This window comes from Marmota monax, unplaced genomic scaffold, assembly GCF_021218885.2.
Source record: "Marmota monax isolate L192 unplaced genomic scaffold, Marmota_monax_Labrador192_F-V1.1 WCK01_AAM20220418_F8-fsc00426, whole genome shotgun sequence".
Taxonomy (NCBI): Eukaryota; Metazoa; Chordata; class Mammalia; order Rodentia; family Sciuridae; genus Marmota; species Marmota monax.
In genome coordinates, this window is record NW_026695037.1 from 493,050 (window position 1) to 516,645 (window position 23,596).

A 23,596-nucleotide genomic window follows, 5' to 3' on the forward strand; every position below is an offset into this window, starting at 1 on the left:
TGTTCACCTACAACTAAAAAATATAGTAAATAAATAAATAAATAAATAAAGTCCGGGCTAGGGATGTGGCTCAAGCGGTAGCGCGCTCACCTGGCATGCATGCAGCCTGGGTTCGATCCTCAGCACCACATACAAACAAAGATGTTGTGTCTGCTGAAAACTAAAAAATAAATATTAAAAATAAATAAATAAATAAATAAATAAATAAAGTCCTAGTATTTCCCCCTAAAGATGATCTACTTATCTTATTAAGGCAACTGAATTCTTTCAACTGTTCAGGCTTTGGGGTCTACCTCAATGCCCCATTTTCTTTGCATCCAGTCTATCAGGAAATCTTACTTGCTTTACCTTCAAAATATCTAAACTTTGACCACTCCTTACCATCTCTAATGCTGCCACCTTGGTCTAAGCCACTGCCACTTTTCATCAGGATTCCTACTTTCCTAACAACAATCCTGGTCCACTTGCTTCTACCCTTGCTCCTCTACTGCCTGTTTGTAGCAACCAATGTGACATTGTTAAAAACAAAACAAACAAACAAAAATAAATTAAAAAAAAAAAAACAAACAAACAAACCCACAGCCAAAATGCTCTTGTTTTCAACTTGGAGTGAATACTAAATTATCTGAAGTAACTGGAAAAAGCCAGCTATCTTTCCTCCTCCTCCATTAGCTCTCAGATCTCATTTCCTCCCATATCCCTCTCACTCATGCTCTCCTTTCAGGCACATTCCCACCTCATGACGTTTGGGCTGGCCATTCTGTCTGTATTGAATGTTGACCCTCCAGATTCCCACTTTCTTTAAGTTATTGCTCAACTGAATAACTTCTCATTGAGGTCTTCTCTGATTATCCCCTTTAAACCTGCAATCCCCACATTCCCTCTCCCCACCATGGAATGCCTAAGCCTTCTTTTCTTTTTTCTTTTTTTGGATCTGGGGAAGAAACCTGGGCCTTGTATATGTGAGGCAAGTATTCTACCTCTGAGCTATCCTCCAGTCCTCGAATTCATTTCTTGAATTCCCTTTGCCTTTTAAGGCAATAAATTCAGCTCTCTCCTCTGACCCCCACCAACACCTTCCCCATTCAAACATCTTTGTGTTTGGGTTGTCACTTTTGAGTGTCAGTTTAAATATCAGTTTCTAAGGACAGTCTTCCCTGATACCCCATCCTGTGTTAAGTCCAGTGCTCTTTATTCTTATGTCCTCTTATATGTTCCTATAACCCCTGTTTGTTAAGAGTCATGACTGCATTCTGTGTGTTTCTTCTCTGTCCTGAGCTCCACAGGGCAGGCAGCATCTCTAGTTGGTTGCAGTAACTGCAGGGCTGGTTCAGTGCTGGGCACATAGTAAGTGATCAGTAAATATTAGCTTGTATTGGTACATTCTCAGTAAGTTTCTTTTGATCTGAGTTGTCCTCAAATAGTTTCTCAGATAGTACATGTATTTGTTGTCTAATTTGAGTTGAAATTGTTCAGAAAGATACTCTATGTTTCCTTCTTTAAATCCCCAAACAGCATGAGCTTCTTCATCCAAGAAAATTTCACAAATGATTATTAACTGATCTTCCCATAAAAACATACCCAACAGGCATCACAGCTAAAGTAACAATCTCTAATATGATGAATATTTTTTGGTATTTATCTGCAGTTCCTGGATCTCACCCCATAGCTCTAGTTCTTCTCTCTCTCTCTCTCTCTCTCTCTCTCTCTCTCTCTCTCTCCCTCCCTCCCTCCCTCCCTCCCTCCCTTCCTCCCTCCCTCCCTCCCTTCCTTCTTTTCTCTTTTTGTACCAAAGATTGAACCCAGGGGCACTTAATCACCGAGCTACAAACTTTTTTTTTATTTTGAGACAGGGTTTTGCTAAATTGCTTATGGCCTTGCTAAGTTGCTGAGACTGGCTTTGAACTTAGGATCCTCTTGCCTCAGCCTTCTGGGCCACTGGGAACCTTTGTTCTTTTCTAAGTGACAAGAATGATGTTGGGGGTTCTTTAGACCTCAAAAGCAGGCCTCCGAAAGCAGAGATTAAAGGAAGAGGTGCATCATGGCGTGACTGTGTGGTTTGCACAGACACACAGGCTCACCTTCTTTGGTTCCCAGAGAGTGTTTGCTGCTTCCTCCTTCCACATTTTTCTACTCTCCTTTCATCTGCTCCTTTTTCTCCCCAAGGCAGTCCAAACAAACTGGAATTTCTTTTCCCCAGGGCAGCCTCTAGCAACTCCAATCTTAAATTCTCTGAATTCATTTTGATAGTACATGATACAAACCTATTGCAGACGTCCTTCTGCCAGTGAGGGAGGAATGCAGGAGAATCTGAATTGACAGACCTTGGTATTCGTCCTTACTTAGACTATTTTATTTATTTGTTTTTTCAGTGCTGGGAATTGAACCCAGGGTCCTGTGCATGCTAGGCATGTGCTCTACCACTGAGCTTCATCCCCAGCCCTTTTCTACTTTACTTTATTCTCACTAAGTTCACCCAGGCTGTCCTAGAACTTGAGATCCTCCTGCCTCAGCCACCTGAGTAGCAAAGATTATAGGCCTGTGCCACCACAACTGGCTAGAGACAATTCTGTTGCAAGGTGAGGGTCTGATATTCTTCTTTTGCACGTGTACATCTATTTGTCTCAACATTAATATGCTTTTTTACAGATGAATAAATTTTAAATTATATAAGAAAAGGCCTGTTTTTGTTGACCATTGTCTCCTTGGGATTCACTTAGCTCCATGAAGAACAAATAAAAGATGCTCCATAAATATAGGTTGAATGAATGAATATATGAGCGACCAAGACTCAGAGGTTAATAAATTGCATAGGTTGGTCAGCTGGAAAATGGCTGAAGAAAAAGAGAGGAACGAGAGACAGGTAAGCAAGAAATGAAAGACGGAGACCAGGCAGAGATACACACGAGAGTTATTTGTCAGACCTGACAAAAAAAAAAAGGCATATAGAAGAGAGAGGCAAAACAGGCTTGGGTTCTGGGATTTTTTTTTTTTAATAGGACAGGCTCAAGAATCAGAGCCAGGCAAGTCCTAATGAGGGCAGTTAAGTATTGGGTTGGTATGAGGGAGTGGTGAGCCATTCTCAGAAAGGCCCTTGGGTAGGAAAGTGAAACCTTTTTCCTTAAAATGGTGGCTGTCACTTAAAATGGCTGTTCAAATATTAGGCAAGGACCTTATAGTGGCCAGACAAGATTCACACCCAAATTCTTGCACTCCCTTCCTCCCTTCTGCTGGGGTCTTGCTATGTTGCCCAGACCTGGCCTTGAATTTGGTAATCTGCTTGCCTCAGCCTCCCAAGTAGCTGGGACTATGGGCGTGTGCCATCATGCCTTGCTTCATTCATTGCTAATTAAAGAGTTTGGTGGGTTTTTTTCTTGTTTGTTTGTTTTTTGGTACTGGGAATTGAACTCAGGGCCACTCAACCACTTAGCCAAATCCCCAGCCCTATTTTGTGTTTTATTTAGAGACAGATTCTCACTGAGTTGCTTAGTGCCTCACTAAGTTGCTGAGACTGGCTTTGAACTCCTAATCCTCCTGCCTCAGCCTCCCCAGCTGCTGGGATTACAGACATGTGCCACCACGCCCAGAATTAAAGAATTTTTGTACTTCTAAATTTCTGAAACTTTCTTAAGTTACCAAAAGCTCTTTGTTACAAGAAGACATATTTTCTCCAAGTTTCATTTGCTAGCACTCCCTGTGTCATAACAATTATTCCAAAATTAAATACGCTCAGTGGTGAAGCATCCCCGGGTTCAATCCCCAGTATCTAGGGCGGGGGGAAGGGAATAGGTTTTTATAAAGGGCAATTTATTATTAATTTAATGTTAACCACAATCTACTGAGAATTAAGGAGAGATAAAAGTGTTCTTTCCCTCTTCTGACTAGGCAGGACTTTGTTTTCTTGAAGTTGTGTTTCCTAATCCCTGAAGGATTAGAGATTTGTACGTTTTAGAAGAAGGAAGGAGAATCACTCTGGGTGGGGCTCTAAGGCAACTCACCCTAAGTAAGACTTGTTTTTGGAAGGTTCTGGATAGTCTCTGAGGGAAAAACACGGGACAGGAGTTCACCTCTTTGTTGACTCCTGGACCTCTGAGGACTCAGAAAAAAGAGGCAGGGTGTAGTTTCTTCAGGGTATAAAGAGACCTGAGCCTGCTCCAAAGCAGCCCTGCAGATGACTGGCTGCCAGGGGGTGTGAGAACTGGGCTGGAGGCTCACCAGGCACTTTGAGAGCCTCAGCCAAGGCTCCCCCAACCCCAGCCAGATCAAGACTATAGAGAAGCACTAAAAATATGATGTCCAGTCAATGCCCAGAGTAATATAAAAAACAAAAGCAAAACCCCCACAACTACATGACCAAAGCAGTTAGGGACAGGCTACAGACTTGTGACTTCTCCTAGAAGCATGACTACTTTGGTGGTTTCCTCCTCCTCCTCCTCCTCCTCTTCCTCTTTTTCTTCTCCCCTGCCTCCCCCTTCTCCTCCTCATTCTCTTCCTCCTCCTCCTCAAATTTTAAATTATTTGCAGAGTTTAAAAAAAATTTTTTTTTGTCTATTTCTCTCCTGATTTTGCTGATCCCTTGCTTTGGTTATCAGAAACTTCCAGAGTGGCCTGAGATCAAGGGACTCCCACAGGCCTGGGCAGAGAGCAGGCAGTTACCAGATTGTTGTTTCTTCAGCACTGCGTATGCCTGGGCATCTTGTATGACCAAGGAGATTAGCTAAAAACTGTCAGACACTGGAGTTCCAGTGATGGTCAGAGCTGAAGCCAGAATGGATGAGTGAAACAGGACATTATTTGTAGTTCAAGGGCTGTGGAGCAGTTATACTGATAAGAGATACGGGCATATGTGCTTATGTACACATTTTTTTTTAAATATTTATTTTTTAGTTTTCGGTGGACACAACATCTTTGTATGTGGTGCTGAGCATCGAACCCGGGCCGCACGCATGCCAGGCGAGCGCGCTACCGCTTAAGCCACATCCCCAGCCCTTATGTACACATTTATATTTCTAGATAGAGAAGGAACTAGGAATAATATGGCCCATGGAAAGTAGGGCTGGGCCTGCTTTTTTTAAAAATTTTATTTTTAGACTCTTTGAGTTCTTTTTTTTTTTTCAACCATTGAACAGATGTTATTTGTACAATAAGAATTAAAATGACAGCAACAATAAACACATCAGATTGCTAAATTCTTTAAGCAACAGGATAGCTGGAGACTGCTTTCCAGGAGGGGTGAGCTTGTGACCCATGCCTGGCCCATGACAGTGAGGGGCAGGGATGCCTTCCAGCTGTGGTGTGTCCTCATATCCTGGGGGCAGCTGGAGAGGAGGCTTAACACAGAGTAGAGTGTGTAGCGTACCCAGATGAACAGGCCTGTTGCTAAAAAGTTCCTTCATTTGGTCAAGGAGCAGCCATTTGATGCCTATGTACCAGGAACTGGGAGTCTAAGGGTAAGCAAAACAGACTGAATTCCTTGACTCTCCTACCTAGAGTCTAGGGGAAGCATGTCTGGATCCCCTGGCCCAGGAAAACAGGGGAGTGTTAGTCATAGAGGGCTGAGGACAATCCCCAGGCCCTGTGTGGTGCAGGGTGGGTGCCAGGGGTATCTTTTCAGGGCAGCCAGTTCCTTTGAGATTCCTTTGAGGAACTGGTCTCAGCTGTTTGAAGGGCTGGAAGGATTTTGGTTGTTCCTTTGTTTGTGGTACTGGGGATTGAACCTAGGTCACTCTGTCATACCCCGGGCCCTTTTTATTTCTTATTTTAAGACAAGATCTCTCTAAATTGCCAAGGCTAGCTTTGAATTTACAATCCTCTTGCCTCAGCCTCCTAAGTACATGGGACTGCAAGGGTGTGCCACCTTACCTAGCTAAATATATTATTTATTTATTTGGTACCAAGGATTAAACTCAGGGGCACTGGACCACTGAGCCACATCCCCAGCCCTATTTTGTATTTAGAGACGGGGTCTCACTGAGTTGCTAAACACCTCACTGTTTCTGAGGCTGGCTTTGAACTCATGATCTTCTTGCCTCAGGCTCCCGAGACACTGGGATTACAGGTGTGTGCCACTGTATTGGACTAAATATATTATTTTAATTTAAAATTTTATTTATTTAGAGAGGCCCTTAAGCAACTTAGTGACCCTGTCTCTAAACAAAAAACAAAAAAGGGCTGGGATGTGGTTCAGTAGTTAAGCACCACTGCTGGGTTCAATCCCTGGTAATAAATTAATAAATAGATAAAAAATAAAAATTATATTTAAAAAGTAACATATAGTAAAGTGAACTTTATTTAATGTACAATTCCATGAATACAACTCATGTGAAGATTCATGTAATCACACCCACAATCAAGTTACAGAACCAGGGCTGGGGATATAGCTCAGTTGGTAGGGTGCTTGCCTCGAATGCACAAGGCCCTGGGTTCAGTCCCCAGCACCACACACACAAAAACAACAACAAAACCCAGAACCAATCTACTCTCCCTGAAAATTTCCTTTGTAGTCATATCCTTCTTCCTACTCCCTGTGAATCCCTTAATCAATTCTCTCTCGCTCTAGTTTTGTCTTTCAAAATTTCACATAAATGGAATCTTAGTGTGTAACCTTCAAGTTTTGTATATATCAATAATTTGTTTCCTTCTTTCTCCTCCTCTTCTTCCTCCTTTTCTTCCTCTTCCTCCTCCTCCTCCTTTCCCTTCTGTGAGCTAGAGTCTCACTATGATGCTCAGGCTGCTCTTGAACTCATGGACTCAAATGATCCTCTCACTTCAGCCTCCCAAGCAGCTGAGGTTACAGGTGTGTGTCTTAAGAGGATCTTTTGCATGGTGAATATTTTTATTTTGATGAAGTTTCCTTTTTATTATTTATTTTTATTGATATATAACAGCTGCACAGCAAAGTATGTAACTTAATGCTTTGACTATATTCCTTATTGCTTTGAAACTTACAAGATTTCTTTTCCCTAACCTTCTTTTCCCTTTCTCCTCCCTGCTCTTTTCCCTAATCTTCTCCTTCTTGGTCTCTCCTCCCTAATCTCATTTTCTCTGAATCACTTCTTCTTTTTTTTTTTTTTTGAGAGTGAGGGAGAGAGAGAGAGAGAGAGAATTTTTTTAATATTTATTTTTTGGCTCTCGGCGGACACAACATCTTCATTTGTATGTGGTGCTGAGGATCAAACCCGGGCCGCACGCATGCCAGGCGAGTACGCTACCGCTTGAGCATCCCCAGCCCCTCTGAATCACTTCTTTAAAAGCCTCTTGTAGTGGGGCATGATGACACGTCTGTAATCCCAGTGTCTTGGGAAGCTGAGGGAGGAGTTCAAAGCCAGCCTCAGCAATGGCGAGGTGCTAAGCAACTCAGTGAGACTCTGTCTCTAAATAAAATACAAAATAGGGCTGGGGATGTGGTTCAGTGATCGAATGCCACTGAGTTCAATTCCTTGTATTCCCACCACCACCACCACCACACACAAAAAGCCTCCCATTCCTGCTGATGGGAAGAATCATAGCCTTTAGGACAGGAGTCCCCTGTGTTTCTCCTTTGCTAGCAAAGCAATAAACCTTCTTTTTCATTTTTCTTAAAACCATGTCCTCATTATTGGATTGGCATCGGAATGGGGACCAAGCTTTCAGCAATATTACCATAGATTGGTTTTTCCTAGAAAGTCTTTAATGACAAGTGTTCTAATTTTATGACCTGTTTTTGTCTTGGAAATTGGAAGCCTTCCATTCTCTTGGAGAGACATTCTGATGCCCCTTAAAGATGCTGGTAAACAAAGGCTAGCAAGGCAAGACTCACAGCAGACTCCAAAAAGTGAGTAGAAAATGGCAGCAAAGGCCTAGATACCCTAAAAATCCAGAGAAGTGGGAAGGACTTTGGGTTAGTGTCTTTCTCTGACATTTACTGCATGTTTGTTAACAAAGAACATGAGCTTCTTGGCCCTCTGACACCTCATCTTAGAACAATAATATCCACCATGAGCCAGGTTGGTGGCATGCACTTTTTGTGTCAGCTATTCAGAAGGCTGAGGTGGGAGGATCACTTGAGCCCAGGAATTTGAGGCCAGCCTTGGCAACATAGTAAAACCCGTTTCAGGGCTGGGAATGTTGCTCAGTGGTTGAATACTTGCCTAGCATGCACAAGGCCCTGGGTTCAATTCCCAGAACAACAACAACAACAACAACAAAAACACTCAAAATAATAATAATTAGCAGCTCAGGAGGCTGAGGCAGGAAGATTGCAAGTTTAAAGCCAGCCTCAGCTACTCAGTGAGGCCCTAAGTAACTTAGCAAGACCCTGTCTCAAAATTAAAAAAAAAAAAAAAAGTTTGGGGATGTGACTCAGTGGTAATGTTACTGAAAGCTCAGTCTTTGCTCCTAATGCCAATCTAAAATGAGGACATAATTATAAGAAAAAGGAAAAAGGTTTGTTGCTTTGCTAGCAAAGGAGAAGCACAGGGAACTCCTGTTCCAGAGGCTGTCATTCTGCCCATCAACAGGAACTGGGGGGTTTTAAAGAGGTGGTTCAAAGGTGACAATCTCTCTCTGGAGTTGTAATTTACTTGTTAATTTGGGAGAGTCATTTCTGAGATCTTCCAGTGCCACCCCCAAGTCTGAATTACTTCATTCCTGTGGTGGGTGTGTGCTCAAGAACAGATAATTCTGTCTGTCTAGAGGAAGAAAAGTAATCCTCTTCCCCTGAGATTAGGGAGGGGAGGACATTAGGGAAAAGGTAGGTTTGGGAAGAGGAAGAGAAAGAAACAGGTCCTTTAAAAATTAAGTCTCGGGGCTGGAGATGTGGCTCAAGCGGTAACGCGCTCTCCTGGCATGTGTGGGGCACTGGGTTCAATCCTCAGCACCACATAAAATAAAATAAAGATGTTGTGTCCACCAAAAACTGAAAAAAAAAAAAAAGTCTCAGTGGCAGAGCAGCAAGGGCTATATTCAAAGTACAAGGTATTACATTTCCCTACTGTCAATTTCTGCGTTTCATTTCTATGGGAAAATGGGCAACAATATCTCTAAACTACTTCCTGCTGAGAGAAAAGGAAGTTGTTGGGGATGTCATTCTATTTAAATCTTACCAATTAACCTAAGCATAGCTGTGACTTATTTTGGCTAATTAAAATATGTTCTTCTATGTAAATAGTCTTTTTTTTTTTTTTTTTTACTGGGAATCTAACCCAGGGACAATTTACCTCTGAGCTACATATGCAGTCCTTTTTGTTTTTTGAGACAGGGTCTTATTAGGTTGCTTAGGGCCTTGCTAAATTGCTGAGGATAGCCTTGAACTTGCAATTCCGGTATTTTTTTTTTCTTTTTTGTGGTACTGGGGATTGAACCCAGGGCTTTGTGCATGCAAGGCAAGAACTCTACCAACTGAGCTATATCCTCAGCCCTTGAACTTGCAATTCTGTCTCAGCCTCCAAAGCTGCTGGGAGTACAGGTATGCATTACTTTGTCTGACTCTATATGGAAGTCTTAAATGCTAGTGAGGGCTTTTCCACATCCTTTCCTTCTTCTACTGTAGTAACTGAATAGTTGTATCTAGATAGCAGATACTCTCCACCCTGGTCCTGGAGTTAGAACAGTGACAGCTCAGAGCAAAACCTCAGTGAACCCACCATGTACATATGGCAGGAACATAAAATAGATCTTTGTTGCTTAAAGTCATTGGGACCTGGGAAATATTTGTTACTGAAGTATAACCTAGCCTTTAATGATGTACCATATTACAGATTTATTACTAAGATTATATGAAATAAATTGCATGAAACTTCTTGGTGCATAATAAGGCTTGTTTTTTTTCTTCCTTTCAAACTCTCCCTTTTAAGGAGTCATGAGCCCAGGATTATTCTTACCCAATCTAGAGTCCTGCTTGAGAAGTGAGATATCAGGCAATCACTCATTCACAAAAAAGAGAAGGGGAAAGGATATAAAGCAAAAAAGGGTACAGAAATAGACAAAGCCAGGAAGAGAAACAAAGTGATAAAGAAGGAGAGACAAAATATAAGAAGAGAGAAGTACAGAGGATGCCTCCATCCAGACCCTAACTCTAAGAAAAAAACAGCTAAGGCAAACAGAAACTGTATCTATTTGTTTATCCCAACCCCAGGCAAACATCTTTATTATGTTAGGGTTACAAACTAGCTTGACTCTCAGCACCTGGTTGTGTATTTATCAGTCTTTGCTCACAGCTGGCCTGCCCAATGATGGACAGCCACAAGGAATAAAGAGAGAAGGGGAACCAGGCCCTGCATCAAGGAGTTAAAGAGGGTTTTCTGGACATCATGAATCTGAGTCTTGGAGGATAGCTGGGAGGTACCAAGGGCAAGATTCACAAATGGAAAGAGAAAAACATGCAGGGCAGAAGGGCAGGAGCCAGGTAGAGGGCATGAGGAGCTGCAGTTTGGGTTGCTGCTGTCTTGATGAAAGGCAATGGACAGCAGGAGACAAGGCTGGAGAGAGACCCAGGGGCCTATCGCAGAGACGCAAATGTCATGTTTAGACATTAGTCTTTCCATGGACAGGCTAGGGGAGATTTGGACTGTTAAACAAGGAAGTGACAGATTTAGCTTCTGCTAAATTGCTCTGCTCTCTGGGTAAATAGTAGGTTGGGACTGCATCTCTTTGCATGAGGTGTCTTGGGAGTGGGCTGAATGCGCAGCCTAGAAGATGCAGGTGGACAAGATAGCCTCAGAACATCCTAGTCAACGCCGAGAGAGTGGAATAGTTTTATAGGCTCCATCTAGAGCATGTCATCCTCCCCACAATCTGTGGCTTAGATATTTTTCTTTCTTTCTCTCCTTTTCTCTTTCTTTATTGTGAAAACATTAAAAATCTTTTCTTTTAGCTCTTTTTTGACATTTATTTATTTATTTATTTTTGTAATAGAGATTGAAGTCAGGGGTGCTTTACCACTGAGCTATATTCCTGGCCCTTTTTATTTTTTTAGACAGGGCCTTGCTGAGTTGCTGAGGCTGGTCTCAGACTTGTGATCCTCCTGTCTCAGTCTCCCAAGTAGCTGGGATTATAGGCATGTGTCACCACACCCGACTCTTAGCTCGCTGAAATACATGATGCATTATTGTTAACTATAGTCAACCTACTACTATATAGTAACACACTACATCTTCTTAGTACTCATTGATCAAACTTACCCCATCCCACTCTTCCCATTTAGTCTCCACAGACTCTTATATTTACCATCTCAATTTCAACTTTTTAAGATTTCATATATAAGGTGGGCTGGTGATACACACTTGAGATCTCAGAGGCTCAGGAGGTTGAGGCAGGAGGATTGCAAGTTCAAAGCAAGCCTCTGCAACTGAGCAAAGCCCTAAGTAATATAGAGATCCTGTCTCCAAACTATAAAAAAAAAAAAAAATTAAAAGGGCTAGGGGATGTAGTTCAGTGACAAAGCACCCCTGGGTTCAATCCCCAGTTTGAAAAAAAAAAAATCCACATATAGGTGAAATGATACAATATATTTTTTAATTTGACCTACATTTATTTATTTATTTTTCAAAGTGGTGCTAAGGATTGAACCTAGTACCTCACCCAGGCTAGGCAAGCACTCTATCACTGAGCTACAATTCTAGCCCTGACAATATTTTGATACGATACTTGTCTTTCTGAGTTTGGCTTAATAAACTTAATGTAGTTATCTCCAGTTCTATTTATGTCTCAAATGACAGGAGTTCATTCTTTTTATGGGTGAATAGTATTCCATGGTGAATGTTTACTACATTTTTTTTTTATCTATTCATCAGTTGATGGACACTTCAGTTGTTTCTGTTTCTTGGCTATTTTTCAACAGTGCTGTAAAAACACTGGAATGCTGATGCTTCAACAAATGATTTCATTTCTTTGGCTATATGCCCAGAAGTGGGATTGCTGGATTATATAGTAGCTTTATGTTTGTACTTGGGATTGAACTCAGGGGTACTCAACCACTGAGCCACATCCCCAGCCCTATTTTGCATTTTAATTAGATACAGGGTCTCACTGAGTTGCTTAACACCTCACTTTTGCTGAGGCTGGCTTTTGAACTCGCAATCCTCCTGTATCAGCCTCCAGAGCTGCTGGGATTACAGGCGTGTGCCACCATGCTGGGTTTATGTAGTAGCTTTAAAAAAAAAAAAATTTTTTTTTTTTTTTTTGAGAAAGCTTCATAGTGTTTTCCAAAATAATTGCAGTAGTCTGAAATGGTGGCTCATACTTGTAGTCCTGGCTATTCTGAAGATTGAGATGAGAGGATCATTTGAGCCCATGAGTTCAAGACCAGCCTGGATGACCAAAATAACCACTAATTTACATATCCACCAATAGGGTGCAAATGTTCCTTTTGGTCCACATCCTTGCCAGCAATTGTTATCTTCATTGTGTGTATGTGTGTGTGTGTGTGTGTGTGTGTGATAATAGCCGTTATTATCAGAATGGGGTGATATCTCCTTGGGTTTTTTTTTTTTTTTGTATCAGGGATTAAACTTAGGGGCACTGGACCACTAAGCCACATCCCCAGCCCTATTTTGTATTTTATTTAGATATAGGGGGCTGGGGATGTGGCTCAAGCGGTAGTGCGTTCGCCTGGCATGCGTGCGGCCCGGGTTCGATCCTCAGCACCACATACAGACAAAGATGTTGTGTCTGCCGATAACTAAAAAAAAAAATAAATATTATTTAGATATAGGGTTTCACTGAGTTGCTTAGCGCCTCATTTTTGCTGAGGCTGGCTTTGAACTCTCAATCTTCCTGTCTCAGCCTCCAGAGCTGCTGGGATTACAAGTGTGCACTACTGTGCCCAGCTTCTTTGTGGTTTTGAGTGCATTTCCCTGATGATTAGAGATGCTGTGCATTTTTTCATGTACTTGTTATCTATTCATGGATCTTTTTAAAAGAAATGTCTATTTAGGTCTGTTAGTCATTTTGCAATTTAATTTTTTGTTTGTTTGGTTTTTGTTGTTGAGTTCCTTATATATTCTGGATATTAACCTTTGTCAGATGTATAGTTTGCAGATATTTTTCTCTCATCCTGTACATTGAATTTCACTCCATGATTGCTTCCTTTGTTGTATAGATGGGTTTTAGTTTGATCTAGTTTCATTGCTTATTTTTACTTTTGTTTCCTGTGCTTTTGGTGTTGGGTCAAAAGAAGAAAAGAAAAGAAAAATACTTTCTCATTTCAATGTCCTGAAGTAGTTCTCATGTTTTCTTCTAGTAGTTTCATGGCTTTAATTTATTTTGAGTTTATTTTTAAACTGGTGAGAGATAAGGGTCTAATTTCATTCTCCTCTATGTGGTTACCCAATTTCCTCAGCACCATTTATTGAAAAGACTGTCCTTTCACAACACCTGTATTTATTTATTTATTTGGTACCAGGGATTGAACCCATGGGTGCTTTGCCACTAAGCCTCATCCCCAGCTCTTTTTATACTTTTTATTTAGAGACAGGGTCTCACTAAGTTGCTTAAGGCCTCACTAATTTATTGAGGCTGGTTTTGAATTTGTGATCCTCCTGCCTCAGCCTCCTGAGCCGCTGGGCTGGGATTACAGGTATGCACCACCACGCCTGGTCAGCACCTGTATTTTTATCATTTGCATTTTGACTGTGAGGTAATCAGGCACAGAGAGGTTAAGCCATACCTCCCAGCTGCAGAGCTAGCCATAGGCAGATCCACCCTCACACAGCCTGGCTCCAGGATCAGCCTGTAAACACTCTCATCAGGCCTCCCAGAATCTGCTCCTCTTGGGGAAGCCTCTCACAGACGTGGAATTTTGCATTGGCAACAGCTCCAAGTTTATGAAATCTCTCACATAGACGATTTCACAGTAGCCTTGCAACAATAGTTCCTGTGAGGTCGATATTATTCATAGTTTTAAAAAAATCGCCTGAAGAAAATCCAAACGTCAGAGGTTAGGAGGCTGAACTCCTACTCAGACTTGCGTCTTCTGACTCTAAGTCCAGTGCTCAGGCCTCGTGGTATTAGTCAGTTGACGCTAAGGCCAGCCTCATACTCCACATTTTCGGGGTTGAAGGCCAGGGCACTTCTTTCCACTACTACTCAGCTGCCTCCTGTCTAGGAAAATGCTTTTTTGGGCCCAGAGAGACAGCCACAGAGAAATGTGTTGTTGGCATCGATTTCCTATTGTTGGGCAATGGTTTCCGCCATCTGGACCAGGTGACGTCAGTGGTCTGGATTTCAGCCAGTGTTCTTTGGCCCAGGAAACAGACTTCCGGCTGGGTGGGCTCTGAGCCATCTCTGACCTCCTGGAGGGAAGGTCTCTCAAGTTGCCAAGAGAGGAACTGAAAAATGAGATCTCGGGGAAGATTTTACTACAGGAAATCAGGTAAACATGGGAAAGAGAAGTTCGGGGGACCCTGGGGATGGGCGAGCAGGGAGCCCTCCATGGGGTCTGGGGTCTTTCTCAGGGCAAGAGAGGAGGATTCAATGATCACACTAGGAGGTTGAAAATCTTGTGACTAACAGACTCAAGTAAATAGAGGGTGGATGAGAGCAAAGGTAAGCAAAGCTAAGGAAATCTGGGAAAAGATACACAAAGATAAAATGCAGAAGGTTAAACATAGGCCAAGAATAGAATGATGATCCCAATCCTCGTGCACTTTTCTGTGGGCTCTAAATCCTGAACTAAGTGGTAACACAGGAATATAAGCAGCATTTACCTTTTTTTTTTTTTTTTAGCATTTACCTTTTTGAATTACAAAAGTATACCAGTTTAAAAAAAAAAAGATAAATGAATTAAAGTAGAAAGTTAAATTTTCCCCCCACCCACCCTCCCTCATTCCCCACACCTCTCCCGGCCTGGTTCATAAATACTGTTACTCTTCTGAGCTGTTTCTTTCTTTCTTTTTCTTTTCTTTCTTTCTTTTCTGAGCCACATCCCCAGCCCTTTATTGTATTTTATTTAGAGACAGGGTCTTTGCCTCACTTTTGCTGAGGCTGGCTTTGAACTTGTGATCCTTCTGCCTCAGCCTCTGCACCACAGCTCTGGCTCATCTGAGCCATTTCTTCTGTCAATATTCATATCCTTCAATCCTCACAATGACTCTGTGAGGTAAGTACTGTATGCCTCCTTTTGGGGTGATGGACATTGAACTGAGGAGTGCTCTATTACTGAGCTACACCCTCAGTCCTTTTATTTTTTTATTCAGAGATAGGGTTTTGCTAAGTTGCTGTGGCCGACATTGAACTTGGAATCCTCCTTACTCATCCTCCAGAGTAGCTGGGATTATAGGTGTGTGCCCCTGCACCTGGCATTATATCTCTATTTTTAAAAAACTGTGGTAAAGTATATATAAGATTTACCATTTTAACCATTTTTAAGTGTGCAGTTCAGTGGCATGAAATTTTCCCACATTGTTATGCAACCATCACCACATCCATCTCCTGAGTGTTTTCTTCTGTCCTATCTGAAACTCTGTGCCCAGGAAGCAATATCTTCTCATTTCTCATGGGGCTCAGCTCCTGGGAACCACCATTCTACTTTCTGTCTCCTTGAATTTAACTGCCCTAGGTACCTCTCTTAAGTGGACTCCTTGAAGTTTTATTTTTTCCTTATGTGACTGACTTTTATTTCACCTAACTAATGTCTTCAAATTTCATAGCAAGTGTTAGAATTTTCTTTCCTTTTAAGAGTGGATAATAGTCCATTCTCTCTGTCTCTACCTCTTGCATGTTCTTTCTCTTTTGTTTTGCCATTCGTCTATTAATGGGCACAGACTGCTTTTACTTTTTGGCAATTGTGAATAATGCTGCTATGAACATAGGTGTACAAGTATCTATTCAAGTTATGCCTTTATTTTGGTACTGGGGATTAAACCTAGGGATGCTTTATCACAGAGCTACAACCCCAGTCCTTTTATTTTAAATTTTGAGATAGTTTCTGGGGCTGGCCTCTAACTTGAGATCCTCCTGCCTCAGCCTCCCCTGTTGATTACAGGTATACACTACTGCACCTGGCTATGACTTTTTTTTTTTTTTTGGTACCAGGGATTGAACTCAGGGGCACTTGACCACTGAGTCACATCCCCAGCCCTATTTTGTATTTTATTTAGAGACAGTGTCTCACCGAGTTGCTTAGAGCCTCACTTTTGCTGAGGATGGCTTTTTCTTTTTAATTTTTTTTTTTAGTTGTTGTACTTTTTTTTTTTTATGTGATGCTGAGAACCCAGTGCCTCACCCATGTGAGGCAAGCACTGTTCCACTGAGCCACAACTCCAGCCCCTTGAGGCTGGCTTTGAACTCTGGATCCTCCTGCCTCAGCCTCCTGAGCCACTGGGATTATAGGCATGCATCACTGTGCCCACCTGACTTTATTTGTAATAGTAGTTTTATAGAGATATAATTTGCATATTATACAATTCACCTTTTAAAATGTTCTATGAAATGTGTTTATTTTATTCACAGAGTGGTGCAGCCATCACCACAATCAATGCTAGAGCATATTCATCAGCCCCAAAAGACCTCATACCCATTAGAGTCACTTCCAATTTCTCCACAGATCTCTCCCACCCTAGGCACAGCAAACATAATCTACTTTTATCTCTATAGATTTGTTTATTCTGGACACTCTTCCTTCCTTCCTTCCTTCCTTCCTTCCTTCCTTCCTTCCTTCCTTCCTTCCTTCCTTTTCTTTTGGTGTGTGTGTGGGGGAGGTGCTGGGTACTGCATTACATTCCCAGCCCTTCTTTTAAATTTTGGGACAGGGTCTCACTAGATTGCTGAAGCTGGCTCAAGCTTGCAATCTTCCTGCCTCAGCCTCCCAAGTAGCAAGGATTACAGTCCTGTGCCACCACACCCAGCTTGAGACAATTTTTGTCTGGGTTGTGATGTGGGGGTCTGATATCCTTTTTGCATGTGTACATCCATCTGTCCCAGCATTAATATGCTTTTTTTTTAAACAGATGAATAAATAATAAGTTATATCAGAAAAGGCCTGGTTTTGTTGACCATTATCTCCTTGGGATTCACTTAGCACTGTGCAGGACAAATACAAGATGCCCAATAAATACAGGCTGAATGAATGAATATATGAGTGACCGAGACTCAGAGAAATTAATAAGTTACATACGTCAGTCAGCTGGAAAGTGGCCAAACAAGGTTCACACCCAAATCTTTGCATTCCCTTCCTTTCTTCTGCCTGGGTCTTGCTATGTGGCCCAGACATGGCCTTGAACTTGGTGATCCTCCTGCCTCAGCCTCCCAAGTAGCTGGGACTATGGGCATGCGCCATCATGCCTTAATTCATTAATTGCTAATTTGTACTTCTAAATTTCCTAAACTTTCTTAAGTTACCAAAAGTTCTTTGCCACAAGAAACCAGATTTCCTCCAAATTCCATTTGCTGCAGCTCTCTATGTTATGACAATTATTCCATTGTGAACAATCAAACTTCTCAAATATGGTGTTTGTTTCCCTCTTCCCTGTGGCTCCTCTCCTACCCCAGCCACAAAGATTCCGCTTCCTTCTATGGTGGTTTAGTAGTTGGAAAGTTCTAAATATCTGACCAAGCCTCCTGCTGTACAATTGTGCCGTAAATCTTTATGAGTGTTTGTGTAACAATTTTTACAGGAGCTGGTGTGCTGTGGGAGGCATTTGGGGTATGCAGGAAGCTTGGTGCGCTCTGCCCTGTGTGAAGTGCAGCCTTGTGAAGCCAGATGTCCTTGCTATGGGCTTGATATGCTCCCTTTGGGGGCCTTAGTTTCTGATTCTGGGTATTGCTGCTATTTTGGAGGAAAATGAAGCCAGGTGACATAAACCCCAGCTATAGAAAAATGTGTTGAATTCACCTCTTGGAATCAGGACCAGGGATAAATTTGAAGGGAGGGGTCTAAAGTTAAGCAGAAGCTGGGGTAAACTGGATTGATTTACCTGCCCCCACCTCAATAGTGTAAGTTTGGGCTCCCCCCATTGGAATCTTTAGAAAAATCTTTTAACTATAGGAAAATTAGGAAGAGGCAGGAGGAAAAAAAAAAGAATATTTATTTATTTATGGTACTAGGGATTTAAACCAGAATGCTGAACACTCTACCACTCAGCTATACCCCCAGTCCTTTTTTTCTTTTCTTTTTTTTTTTTTTTTGAAACAGATTCTCACTAAATTGCTGAGGCTGGCCTCAAACTTGTGATCCTCCTGCCTCAGCCTCCAAGTCACCAGGATTTGCTAGCATAGTGGGCAAGAAAGAGTATTTATTGATAGCTTGCTCAGAGTATATTTATGTAGCTCATATTATCCTCAAAGTAATCCTATAGGTAGGTATGATCAATCCTATCTTGCAAGTTGGATGCCGAAACTTGCCCAAATGCACACAGTGATTTAAGCCTGGAGCTTTCCTGACTCCTCCAAGTCCATACTCTTTCCAGTACCCTGAGCCAAAGTAGCCAGCATGCAGAAACAGCTCTGAGGTCCCCTCCCTTCTTCCCTCCAAGGGATCTATTACTCATTTTGTCAAGACATCTTGGAACCTAGGGAAGCTCTTGTGATTTGTCTGAACCAGTGGGTGTTCTGGAGCTGGCTCCGGCCAGCTGGTGAGAGTGGCTGTTAAACCTTCAGGAATTTGGAAGCTGCTTATTCCACTGTTAGTGGTTGGAAATCTGTCATGGAAGGGCTGTTTCTATCATTTTATACCATAAAAATTGGTAATTGGTATAAATTGGGGACCCCCACCTCCGCCACGGGCTGATTTATCAGCATATCACTATCCTGGACTTTTCTCTTGAGGTCATAAATACCCCTAAGAGCATTAACCTTAGGACAGGGCCTTTCCCCACTGGTCACAACCTGTCAGCTGCAGGCCAAGGAACCAAGGAAGTATGGACACATCTGCTAGGGAATGAGGAAGTGTGAGAGAGAAGAGGCTATAGAACATTCGTTATTTATACATCAACCAAATACCAATGTTTTTATTCATGGGGATTTCTTGGGGGAGGGGTTTATGGTTGTAATTAGAGCATAAAAGGGGAGATCTAATTCATGAGGAAACTAGAGATGTGCCCCATGGGGGTGGAGCTGTGTAACATGGGGAGAGGGTGCCTCCTCTTTTGTGGAAGATGGTAGACCTTGAGCCTGGGGTCCTGTAGTGGGAAGCAGTTTGTAGACCATATTCCCCACCAACTACAGTTGGGATCTTTTTGCCTGCCTGGTGGTGCCCTGTGTCTGACAGGGCTCCCAGATGACCAGGGGCTACAGGGGCCTGCGGAGAGCAGAAAACTTTGAGCACCAGGAGAATAAAGTTCCAAATCTCACTCTGACTCTGCTTTGGGTCATCTCCATCTGAAGACTAGAGTCAGAGGCTGTAGATCCTGCTTTAGATGCTGCAAAGAAGTAGTGACCTCCCATAATAAAAGAATCCTTCATGGTGAGCTGTGGAAGGGAGCATCTCCATGAGAGGAAGCCATGTCCAAAGAGGTTTCCCTGTCCCTTTGGGGGGTGGGGTGCGGGGGTGGGGAAGATCAGGGATTAAACCCAGAGGGATTTACCACCTAACTGCCTCCTCTTCCCTTTTGACTTTTTACTTTGAGATAGAGTCTTGCAAAATTTCTTTGGGCTTCACTAAGTTCCTAAGGTTGGCTGTAAACCTGCAATCCTCCTGCCTCAGCGTCCTGAGCTGCTAGGATTACAGGTATGTGCCACTGTACCAAGCTCCTTGTCACTTTAAGTTTAAGAGCAAGCACAGCTACACTGCAGGGACCTGGAATAATTGAATAGGTTTTCCCCAAATGCCCAGGGCTAAGAAAAGTCAAAGAGAAGCATTGTGCAGCAGGTATCCAGATAATCTCATTCTCAGCCCACAGGCAGCTACAGTAAAACCCCTTCCTTGCTCCGGCTGGCTGCCTCCTTCCAAAGACGCCCTGATTCTGACCAGAGTGGTGAGCTCCAGGCTCCCTGGAGTTGGTGAAATATTTACTTCCCTATGTCTGCCTGGTGCCATAAAGTCCATCTCAGAGACCTTTATTATTTCCAGGTGTATGATCTTATCCTACCTGGAACGGGAAAACTGGCCTCCAGGTAACCAAGCCCTATACAATGAGAGATAGAGTGGGGGTTTTGTCATTTGTTCCAGGGGTTGTTGACTCTCTTCTGATTGAGATCAAGGGGCCCCCTGAATTGGATGGGTGTGCCCAGAGCAAGACCTGTGAGACTCATGTGACATTTGGGATTCCTTAGGCTCTTCTGTAGGGCAGGCTCCCACCTGTCAGTATGGTCTCCAGGCGGAGGCTGGCCTAGGCAGACCCCATGGGCAGGGTGGGCAGGCAGACAAAGAAAGGTGTGTGCAGTGGGAGGGAGCCTTGAATTCGAAGGCTGCAATTGTCTGCAGGCAGAGGTTAGTCAGTGCTCTGTGGCACAGAGACAGGTGATCAGCCTGAGATAAAATAATACGGGCTGGGCCCCAATCCTGCACCAACTTGGTGCTTGTTCATATCCATTCATTCAACCAAGGTTTACTAAGTGTCTCAGCTGCCAGGTTCTATAGAAGACACTGGATGCAGCAGGGAACAGGACACCCCATTTTGCTTCCCTGGAGATCACAGAACAGTGGAAAGAAAGACATCTAGTAATTGAAGGGCAATGAGTGTAATAAAAGAAGTACAGGGTGTACAAGGTGGCATCTACTTTAGTCTGGGGTGACAAGGAATGCCTGGTGAAGAAGATATCAGTTAAGACATACCCAAGCAATTAGCAGGTATGAATTACAAGCTCCAAAAGAATAGGGACCATGGCTGTCTTGTTTACTAGAGCCAATAATAGCTGGCATGCAGCAGGCACTAGGACATTTTGTTAAAAGGATCAGGGAATCTACCCAAATAAAGGGTGTGTGTGTGTCTGTGTGTGTGTGTGTGTGTGTGTGTAGTTTTTCTTTCCCTTAAGCTCAGTAAGTAATCAGCCTTTGTAAAAGTGCTGATGCTGTATCTAACTAATAATAGATGAGAGAGTTATATAATGTGATGTACATTATTAGAGGTAACGTACTAATAAAACCAGCCCTGCCATAGGTTTCCTTCCTACTTGGGTCTGAACCATGAGTCTACCACATACTAGCTATGAAAGCTTTAGTGATTTGCCTCCTTTTCCCTGTGTCTCTGTTTTCTGTGAATTCCATTTCCAGTATTATGAAGATAAAATCCAATGTCTATAAATTATTTGGAGTATTATTATAGTCAATACTTGATAGCCACAATTATTTATGTACACCAAGTTTACTATCAACTATCAATTATCAAGAGGACTTTGATATTTACAAAAAATACATAAATATGATCAACCTGGATATCATTAAGCAAGAGGCAAATGATGAATCAAGTTGGAAGTGAAGGGAGGGTGTGTATATAGCATTAGATAATATCTGTATATAAAGAGGATGAGCTCTAGGAAGATGAATCTGGAGCCTTTGTTCTTGGTTAGGGGCTCCGGGCTTGGCATGGTTACCGCTCCCTCATGCCCATCTTGCTTACTAACAAAACAGTCTTGTTCCAGGAATTCAGAATCTTCCAGCCCCGGAAACCCATTCTGGATGATGGATCCTGAAATGAACGGGTGGTTGATGTGTACGCTCCTTTGGCCATATTTGCAGGAGGAAGAGCAGAACTTTGTATGACCTTTAACAAAAAGCACTGGAGAGCTTTATGAATCTTCAGAATCTTCTGGGGTTTTCTCAATTGTGTTTATACCGGGAGGCTGCTGCTTCCTGTTTGCGTTCTCTTACCACAAGTTAACGGCTGTTCCTACTTTCACTTAAGTTTCTATCTTGTTCTGTGAGAAATGTTTGAGCTGGCTGGGTGCCGCAGTCCGGCTGCAAACACTTCCTGAAACAACTTCTTAAATCTCTCTCCAAATACCTGCATTTATTGTGAATTAATAAAATTGAGCTATCATCAAGATCAAAATGCCAGTCTTTAAATTACCCCAATTTAAAAATGCCTAAAAACCTATCACTTTCTCAGAATTCTTCCATTAATTCCATTACTTCTATTCGAAATGTGTTAGCAGTGACTTTCTTTTTGGACAGTTTCACAAAGAAACAAAGTCTTTAAAAAAAAAGTTGTATCTGGTAGGTTCCAGCCCAGGGAACCACCCATTAAGAAACACACAGCTGCTCTGGGGATCTGGGTGGTCTCATCACCCCAGTCACACATAGCCAAGCAGCACAATTCTTGCCTGTGCCTCAGCAAACCTGGTGCTCCCACTTATCCTGGGAGCTTCACGGACAATCTAATCAAACCAGAAAGGTCAAATTGGCAGATGCCACACGCACTCTGCTGAATATCCATAGCAAGGAGATGAGAACCAGTAATAAAGCTATGCACGCCATTATTGCTTCATTGATCCACTGAATAATTCTAGATATGATTGGTTGTAGCTACAGAAGTAATGTCCATTGTGCATTATATGGGTATTTTAGTGTGTGTGTATTTTAGCCAAATTAATGAAAACAGTTCAAATGTTGCTTCTTCACTGGTGACAGACAGAACACATATAGTTTGCTTCTTTACCTCCCAAGTAAATTCCTCTACTTTGTCACTGTCATTATGTCATTATTTTTTTTGGGGGGGGGGTAGTTATAGGCAATTGAACTCCAGGGCACACAACCACTGAGCCACATACCCAGCCTTTTTTTTTTTTTTTGTATTTTATTTAGAGACAGGGTCTCATTGATTTGCTTAGCACCTTGATGTTGCTGAGGCTGGTTTTGAACTTGCAATCCTCTTGCCTCAGCCACCCCCTAGCCTCTGGGATTATAGGAGTGCACCACCACACCTGGCTTCATTATGTCATTGAATCTTTTTTTTTTGGGGGGGGGTGCTGGGATTGAACCCAGGGCCCTGTACATGGAGGCAAGCACTCTACCCAATGAGCTATATCCCCAGCCCCATGTCATTGAATCTTGAAGGCATGATCCTTGTTAGGAAATGAGGGAGAAAATATAATTGCTCTATAGTCACCAATAATATTGTGACTTCTCCTAAACAAATTCACCCGATTTTCAGTCTTATGCGTTTATTATAAAACTTACAAGGTAGAACAAGCCTTTGCTTAGAGAAATGGTTCATGTGTTGCTTGCTGGAGTTCCTGCAAAGAAAGACCCAAGGTAGTAGATGGCCAGAGGAGACACTGGGAAGGGAGCAGTGGCTGGTCATGGGTCATATCAAGTACAAAGCTATGACTGGAGAAGTTTGGCATCTTCTGAATGTATTTTGCAAAGATGACAAATTCCTTTAGCTAGGCCTCTGCCTAAAGGTGAACTGGAAGAACATGTGCTCTTTGAGTTAAGGAACTCCTTGGTCTTCCAGTGACCTCTGACTCCCACATCAGACTGAGACTGTCTCTCAGCATCTTTGCAACACATTGCATGAAACTTTGGTTATTACATATAACTGCCAAGTACTTGAAATAGGAAATAGGTCAGAGACATGTACCCAAGAAGAGGAAGTGAGGTTGCCCTGAAGAAAAGGAAGTCGGGGGCTGTTACCCCTTAGATTCTTGAAGGTATGCGGGATGATGCATACAAAGGACCTAGCCCAGAATCTGGAAGAGAGTAAGAACTCAATAAATATTTAATTTTTATAATTATTATCTA

General features: G+C 42.4%; 2 long non-coding RNA genes across 2 annotated transcripts in view; both read left to right on the forward strand.

Moving 5' to 3' along the window:
• Nucleotides 1–23,596, forward strand: part of LOC124081457 (uncharacterized) — an 80,132-nt gene that overhangs the window by 6,462 nt on the left and 50,074 nt on the right. The window lies entirely within an intron of this gene.
• LOC124081458 (uncharacterized) lies at nt 13,919–22,513 on the forward strand. The gene is made up of 3 exons (XR_006848048.2): nt 13,919–14,350; nt 19,546–19,642; nt 21,496–22,513. It is a non-coding gene; the product is annotated as an uncharacterized LOC124081458 (long non-coding RNA).